The 8086-nt window shown below is 47.1% G+C and overlaps 1 pseudogene; it reads left to right on the top strand.

Moving 5' to 3' along the window:
• The first annotated feature begins 3778 nt into the window (after positions 1 to 3778).
• Positions 3779 to 7457, top strand: LOC125531919 (annotated as a pseudogene).
• The last annotated feature ends 629 nt before the right edge of the window (positions 7458 to 8086 follow it).

Below are 8086 nucleotides of genomic sequence, written 5' to 3'. Positions count from 1 at the left end.
TTAAAAAATGCTATTAAATTTGGACATGATGAACATTTTTTGAGTTAGATGAACACTTTTTTTTCATAAGATGGGTGATTTTTTTAATTCGATGAAAAAAATTTGAATTTGATGAGCATTATAAGAAATCGATGAACAAATTTCTAATTTGATGATTTTTTTTGAAAACGAGGAACAAATTTTGAATTTTTATGAACATTTTTTGAAAACCCGAAGAACAAAAAAATGAATTCGACGAATCTTTTTCAATTGATGAGCATTTTTTTTACATTGATGAACTTTTTTTGAATAGGATGAACAAAAAAATGTTCACGAATTTGAAAAATAAAATTCAAAAAAACAGAAGAAAAAAATATAAAAGAAAAAGGGAAACAAAAAAATAAAATGAAAAATGAAAAAGAAAAAGAGAAAACGAAAAAAAGAGAAGGAAAAAATGAAAGGAAAAAAGGTTAAATGGGCCGGCCCATACAACATCGAGCGCGCCGGGGGAACACGCACCCTTGCTCGATGGCGCCCTACGCGCCCAGTAATTATGCGTTTTATTTGAAGGTGTGGTATGAATGAGTTTGGACCGTCCAATTTTTTTGGGATGGAACCATTCAATTCATGTGGTTGGCTTAATATAAGAGATGCTGGATTTTTTTGGGATGGAACCATTCAATTCATGTGTTTGGCTCAATTTAGATCGCGTGGTTAGAATGCATGTAAAGGGTGGCCATTTGATTCGACCGATTTCGTTGGGTGGAACGATTCAGCGTCTTCGAGGCATATTCTCTTTTTTTGACTCGAACCATTCAAATGCTTTATAACCAAATATGTATATTTTTTGGATGATCCCAACCCATCTGTTTTTACCCTTGTAACCAAACGCACCCTAAGGAAGCACCATGCACCATAAGGTCCAGATATTCTCATTCTCACCCTCAAACAAAGAAAAAGGCGATATTCTCCTTGTATATGCTCTACTATATAGGTTGATGCTCTATGGACATCTCCAACGCCGATCCTCAAACCACGCGGTCTTGACGTGTTGTGTTATCCAACGTGGGCATGTATCTTTTCGCCGAATGATCCAGACGTGGTTTTTTCTGCAAACCGGAGACGAAGGTCCGGGGGGGGGGGGGTGATCCGACCCGCTGCCATGCCCGCTACCTTGGCCCACCAAAAGTTCTCCTTCCCCGCCCGCATGTGTTCCGGCCCGACGCGAGCTGCCCACGTTCATGTTGTTGTAGAGCGGCCGTTCCACATTCTCGATGTTCCAGAGTGGACGCGATCTCTCACTGGCGCCACAATTGAAGCAGCGCGCCGGCCGAGAGAGCACCGCCCCGCTACACGCCTGGTGGAACACGCTTCCTTGCCGCATTCAACCGGCTTCAGACTGCCCTGCCTACTTCCATTGAACCCGCGCATGTGCCGAGAAACCTACTCCAACCACACGTCCGTCCACTAGCCGTCCGACATTAAACACAACATCGGTTGGCTCCTCGCGTTCGCCCGCTATTTAAGCGAGGCCAGACGCGGAGCAAGAACCGCACCACACCTCTGCTCCCCATCTCCTCCTTGTACCATATTTGCACGCTCTGCATGGCATCCGGCGAGCAAGAAGAGGGGTTCTCTGTCATAAAAGCCGTCCGGGTGGCTTGCCAAGCCTGCCTGATACAAGCTAGGCAACTTGCTGCTCAACCTCCCTCGCCGCCCCAGGCCATCACTACCATGGGCGAGGCTGCAGGTTGTCAAGCGGAGGAGCAAGCCGCTGCTCCAAACTGGCCGCCTGATGCAGCAACTCGCTACTCCAACCCAGCTGACAAAGGAGTGGCCGGTTGCTCCACACCGACACGCGGAGTAGCATTGTGGCACAGGCACCATGGACGCCGTCGCATCATCACGCTCCTCCCGCGCCATCCGCCGCAAACGTTGGCGTAACCGCGCCCTGCCAGCGGAGATGGCCAGCACGTCCGCGGCCGCCGTCGAGGAAAAGTAGACCATGGGAGGTCGCCGCCGCTTGGGTCCCACGATGGCCACCGCCACCGCGTCGCCGGCATACACACCGGTGTCTTGCCCGGTTCAGCGCATACCATCATCGACCCCGGAGCCACTCTTCCCCTCCGGCTGAAGCATGGCCACTTCGATGAGCGGCGCAACCAGGCATAGGGAGGATATGGCGGAGGCGGAGGCCACAGAGGGGAAATTATACCTCCAGAGTCGGACGAGCTCCGCTTTTAGTTGAAGTATGCCCAAAGTATAATGAATCTCATTCGGTTTATATGAAATACACCATGTTTGCATGAATTTCATTTGATTAGTTCAAACAGTGGTTGAAATGTATGCGGAAAGCATTGGATGGCCAACACGTGCATCACTATCCATTGACTGATTCCCTATCCACGGATGGATGTCTGACAAAATATGCGGGTCACCATTGGAGATGCCCTAACCTCTGAGTCAATGTCTTACATACTCTTCACTGTTTTAGTTGTTTTCATCGCACCGAAGAGATTTTCGAACCTCCATTCAACGTGAGTCCAGACTCCTTACACAAAGATTCACAAGACTGAATGTACTAAATTGTCCTATGGGATTGAATCAAAGCACTCACACAATGCACGAGGAAGTCCTAATAGTAACCGAAGAATTATTAAATTTACTTGGGCTAAAATTAAGTGGCCGAGAATATTTTTAGAGACCGGAGAACCTCTTTGCACTAAGATAGTACTTGCATTGTCATGAAGCTCGGATATATACAACCACCATGGCAATTGCTGGTACAATGTCTGCACTTTTATCTCCATTTCCTGGTGTGTGGTGCAACATTGCCTAGCCGAGCGAGCAGAAGACACAAACTTCTTGTACCATCTACAAACACGTGTGTGATCCCATATTATGCTAGCTTTGCATATGCGCACATCTCCAACAATTTTAAATTCCTGGTACCTCCTAAACCTACAACACACTAAAATAAACCGTACAGTACTATTTTGGGCATTTTATTAGGACAGTATAACCGAGCCTAATCCGAGTTCTCTCACCCCCTCAGCGATTTTGGACGTCGGATTTCGTGTTTGAATCGTTTCTGGCCATCAGATCTTTGTTTCGGCACGAATTTACCGCGACTGGGCTACCTGTCCTAATGGGCCGCTACTCTGGGGACTTTTTTGCAGGCCTGTCATTGAGTGGGCTTCGTTGGCCCATGTCTAAACTCACGAAGCTACACAGCGATAGCCGATAGGTGCTTTGTCTCAAAAAAAAAAAAAGCCGATAGGTGCTTCACTGGGGACGCGGAGGAATTGATCACGAGCTGGAGTGGTCTCAGTATCTGTCCCCTCGAATATGGCCTCGTGATTCGTCTTAGCGCGCGCACGTGACAGGTGCTGGGCCCAACATCCGACGTGGAAAGTGCAAAGGAATGGATAAATTAGTCTGGACGGTGGGTCTGATTTGCTCGTACTTCCCAGGCCGGCATGGATTGACTTCAGATCCTTGGCTCGGATCATCGTGCGATTGCTGATCCGTGAATCGTGCGTGCTGCTAACGACGTGATTTAGCTGGAGTAAATGTAGGAATGGGTAGGTGGGGCGACCTCCTTCATACCTCGGCCACTCCCTGCCGCTATCGTCATACTGCAGTCTGCTCGCGGCGGCCGGCCCGGATCCCGGCCCCCCCGGGGGCGTCTTAGCGCGCGCACGTGACAGGTGCTGGGCCCAACATCCGACGTGGAAAGTGCAAAGGAATGGATAAATTAGTCTGGACGGTGGGTCTGATTTGCTCGTACTTCCCAGGCCGGCATGGATTGACTTCAGATCCTTGGCTCGGATCATCGTGCGATTGCTGATCCGTGAATCGTGCGTGCTGCTAACGACGTGATTTAGCTGGAGTAAATGTAGGAATGGGTAGGTGGGGCGACCTCCTTCACCCCCCGCCCCCCCCCTGCCGCTATCGTCATACTGCAGTCTGCTCGCGGCGGCTGCACAGTATCCCGGCTCCGACGGCGATGGCGTTCTTGCTGCAGCCGTTCAACAGGTGCTATTCTTGCTCCTCCGTGTGAACTTGCTCACTCTCTGGTTGGATTTGGACTTGCTTTCGGATTCGGGTCAGGCGCTAGATCTAACTTTACCTCTGATTGATGTGTTCTTGCAGAAGGACTCTGATTGAGGAAGTGAATGACAGCGAGGTACCGACGGAGCCAGCCCGATATCCTGTTGTTCCCGTGCCGGCGGCGAGTGCATCCAGCGCAGATGCGCGTATCTGTTCGCCGCCTCATGGAGCAACCGTAGAGCGGGATGACAGGCCGCAGGCATCTGAACACTCAATAGAGCAAGCTGATCCACAGGCTCCGGGATGGACAAGAAGGTATGTATGTCTAGCTTTATTAGAATTGTAAGTCTGAATATGGTAGCCAGTTAATTGGGTTCGTGCTACGATTAGTGGGTGGACTCATCTCCCTGGTGTAGGCTGGTCTACTGAAACCTATGCAAATGCCCATGCTTGCCGTAGATAACAGCAAATTATAATCCACCAAAGGTGAAAAGATAGTATTCAGTTTGAACTTGGACCTGTAATCACTATAAACTCTGCAATTGCCCATGGATAACTATGCAATTGCCCATATTGTGCGCCAATTGATATTCATCAGAATGTGAAATTGTACCATTGGGCAGCTGCATGGGCAAAACCATGAGACACACATATGGAGTAATTTTGTACATATATGATTTACTCATTGCGGTGTTTAAGAAGAATGCATTATGCTGGCTGATGTACGCAGGGTCAGGGTTGGGGCTGCTGCACCAGGGCGTGCCCCCTGCCCGGATAGGATGACAGCACTTGAGAAATTGGTCAGAGTTTTTGCTGGAACTCCGGGTGAGAATGTAATTGTGCCGAAGATAGGGGTCAGCTTCGATACTCTTGGAGAAGCTTATGACTTTTACAATCTGTATTCGTGGGAGAAAGGGTTCGGCATTAGATATGGGAAAAGTCATTATCATGTTTGTGGCTGTGCGGTATGGGTTCGATCTTTCAGCTTGTACTAATTTACTTATATATAGGAGATTCTTGATATGTCGTGAAGTATCTGACGTCGTGTATGCTTAATGATGTTCCAGGGGAAACCCATTGCCGAGAATACTCGATCCTGTCGATGTGAATGCCCTGCTCTAGTACGGTTGCTGCGGTCAAAAGATAATGGGTGGTATATATCAGAGCACCGGGATCAGCACAATCACTCGTTGTCACCTACGTACGGGCAGACTTTGCACTGGCCATCACACAAGCATATCGATGTATACAGCAGAGATTTGGTGAAGCAGCTGCGGGAAAATAATGTGAACCTGTCAAAAGTGTACAGCATCATAGGCAGTTTTTTTGGAAGATGGAAAATGTACGATTCACGAAGAGAGCATTGCGGAACTTGTGTGGAAAAATTGGGCGTGATCAGGCTGAAGATGATGTCCGCAAAACAATGGAGGTGTTTCAGGAGTTACGCGCTAAAGATCAACAGTTCACATACCGAGTACAAGCTGACAAGGACGGGAGGATAAGTACTCTTATGTGGGCTAATGGGAACAACAGATTGCAGCACACCTTTTTCGGAGATGTTGTGACTTTCGATACGACTTACAAGACCAACCTGTACGACATGCCTTTCGGGCTGTTCGTTGGAGTGAACAACCACTTCCAGAGCATTATACTGGCTGGCGTGTTGGTGAGAGATGAGAAGGTGGAAACATTCGAATGGGTTTTCGCAGAGTTTGTCAGAATGATGGGTGGCAATGCACCGCAAACAATTCTAACAGGTCTGAAAAGAGTTGGTTAGGAGTATGAGCGTACAAAATATCGTAATGAATTGGTATACTGTTCGTGCGTGGATAACCCAGATGCTATACATTTTGTTTTGCAGACCAAAATCGGGCGATGGAGGTGGCCATACAGAACGTGATGCCAAATACGGCGCACCGGTGGTGCAAGTGGCATGTGCTGAAGAAGGCGAAAGAGTCATTGGGTCAATTGTACTCCAAAAAGAGTGATTTCCAAGCAGATTCACAAGGTCGTAAATCACATGCTGACAATTGATGACTTTGAAGAGGCCTGGAAGTATCTAATAGATAAATACAACTTGAAGTCACATGAGTACATGACTAATATATATGAGACGCGCCACAAGTGGGCAAAGCCGTACTTCAAGGGTGTGTTTTGTGCTAAAATGACTAGCACTCAGCGGAGTGAAAGCGCGAACCATATGTTGAAGAACTATATACCTCCAGGATGTCCTATGCATCTGTTTGTGAGAAAATACATGGTGCTGCAGTTCGACAGGGAAGCGGCGGAAAATTATGAGGAGAAGAGGACCCTAATTGTAAGAATGTACTTCTTCTGCGGTAGTTCAGACAAGTCATTATCATGTTTCTTTCTTATCTGATTTGTCCGCCGTACACTTGTATTTTGCAGGGGCGACCATTGTTCCGAGCAAACATGGCCACTGAAAGGCATGCTGGCAAGATATACACTAGGGCAATGTTTGAGCAGTTTGGCCACATCATATATGAATGCAGTGCTTACCAGGTGGAAGAGGTTGAGAAAGGGAAAACATACGTGGCAATACATACGGACGCAACAAGGAGAGAGAGATGGTGTAGGGTTTCATACAAAGTGACCGTCATAGACGGTGGTGATGAATTTGATTGTGAGTGCGGGCAATTCTCCCACATGGGGATGCTGTGCAGCCATGTTCTAAAGGTACTGACTTATAGTTGTACCATATTTCATAATACAAACAAGCAACTCATGGGTTGAATTTTACTGACGTAGGTTCTCGACTTCATCCGAGTAATGGAGATACCACATAAGCATATTGTGAAGCGGTGGACAAGAGACGCACGGGACATCCTGCCTCCGCATCTTAGTCAATACCAGAGGGACAATGCTAGCAGCAACAACCCATTCAGTTACAGGCATTTCAACATGTACATGCAGGCCATGGAGCTTGTAAGAATGAGGGATGCAAGTGTACAAGCATACGAGCGCCTCGTTGGACTGTTTAAGCATTGTGCTGAAGAAATGAAACCATTTGCGGAGATTAGAGACGGTCTTGGCCTGGAGGACCGCATGGCTGAAAATGGTACTGCTGTGATCCAAGCAAATGGACATGGGGAACAGTTGGGGGTGAATGGAAAAATGACCGCAACTTTGCTTGGGGTGAACCAAACAAATGGACATGCGGAGGAGTCGGGGGTGAATGGAAAAATGACTGCAGCTAGGCTGGACGATGAAATCAACTCATGTAATGAATCGGGGAATGTCTTGGCGGGTTTACTGTCATCGCTGGAATTTCCACCTGGATAGACCAGTCCACCCGCACTCATCACAAGAAGGACTTGCGGTCCAGATACCGAGAGCACTGCAGCTCGTGATCACATCAGCACTTTCGTATAATATTCAGTTTTCTCCAACAAATTTTACAAGTAGAACTGATTGCATGATGGGGAAAAATTAATATGATCAATGTCCACACCGAATAAAATTGCATGCCCTGGAATAGTTACAAAACAGACAAGGAAGCAGAATATGGGAAAATGGGCAAAGCTGATTCTATTTTTTGGACCAATATTCATTTTGAACTTGCAAAAACAGGAAGCTATCGATTTGAACTCTTAACTAATGTAAGATCTTAGACTCACTACTGAAAACCAAATGTTGTCATAATTGAGAACTTGAGATCCTTACTGAAAACAAAATCAATTTAGACTCAGTACTGAGAACACTGCAAAGTAGTTGGATCGAAAGAGTAGGTGCCATGTGGATTTATCAAAGCTAGTTGGACATTTCTCTTCCTGATATCCGGATGTCGATGCATAGTACAGGAAAATCAGAGCAGGAGTCCCGACAGTTCAATTGTTCACAAGTTTCGCTGCGTCAGATATGATGGCATCAACTTTTGCATATAGATGGATAGATACAGATTCAGAAAACTCAACAGCTCTAGAATTACTAAAAGTGTTCGACCAATGGCTGAACAATTTTGTAGTGATGCTGGATTGCCACGGCTTCGTAGGCAGAGCATTTCACTGTAGGGGGGGGGGGGGGGGGGGGGGCT

The sequence above is a fragment of the Triticum urartu genome, unplaced genomic scaffold, assembly GCF_003073215.2.
Source record: "Triticum urartu cultivar G1812 unplaced genomic scaffold, Tu2.1 TuUngrouped_contig_8404, whole genome shotgun sequence".
NCBI classification, from domain to species: Eukaryota; Viridiplantae; Streptophyta; class Magnoliopsida; order Poales; family Poaceae; genus Triticum; species Triticum urartu.
The sequence above is the reverse complement of the archived record's forward strand: the minus strand, read 5'-3'. Positions and strand labels throughout refer to the sequence as shown.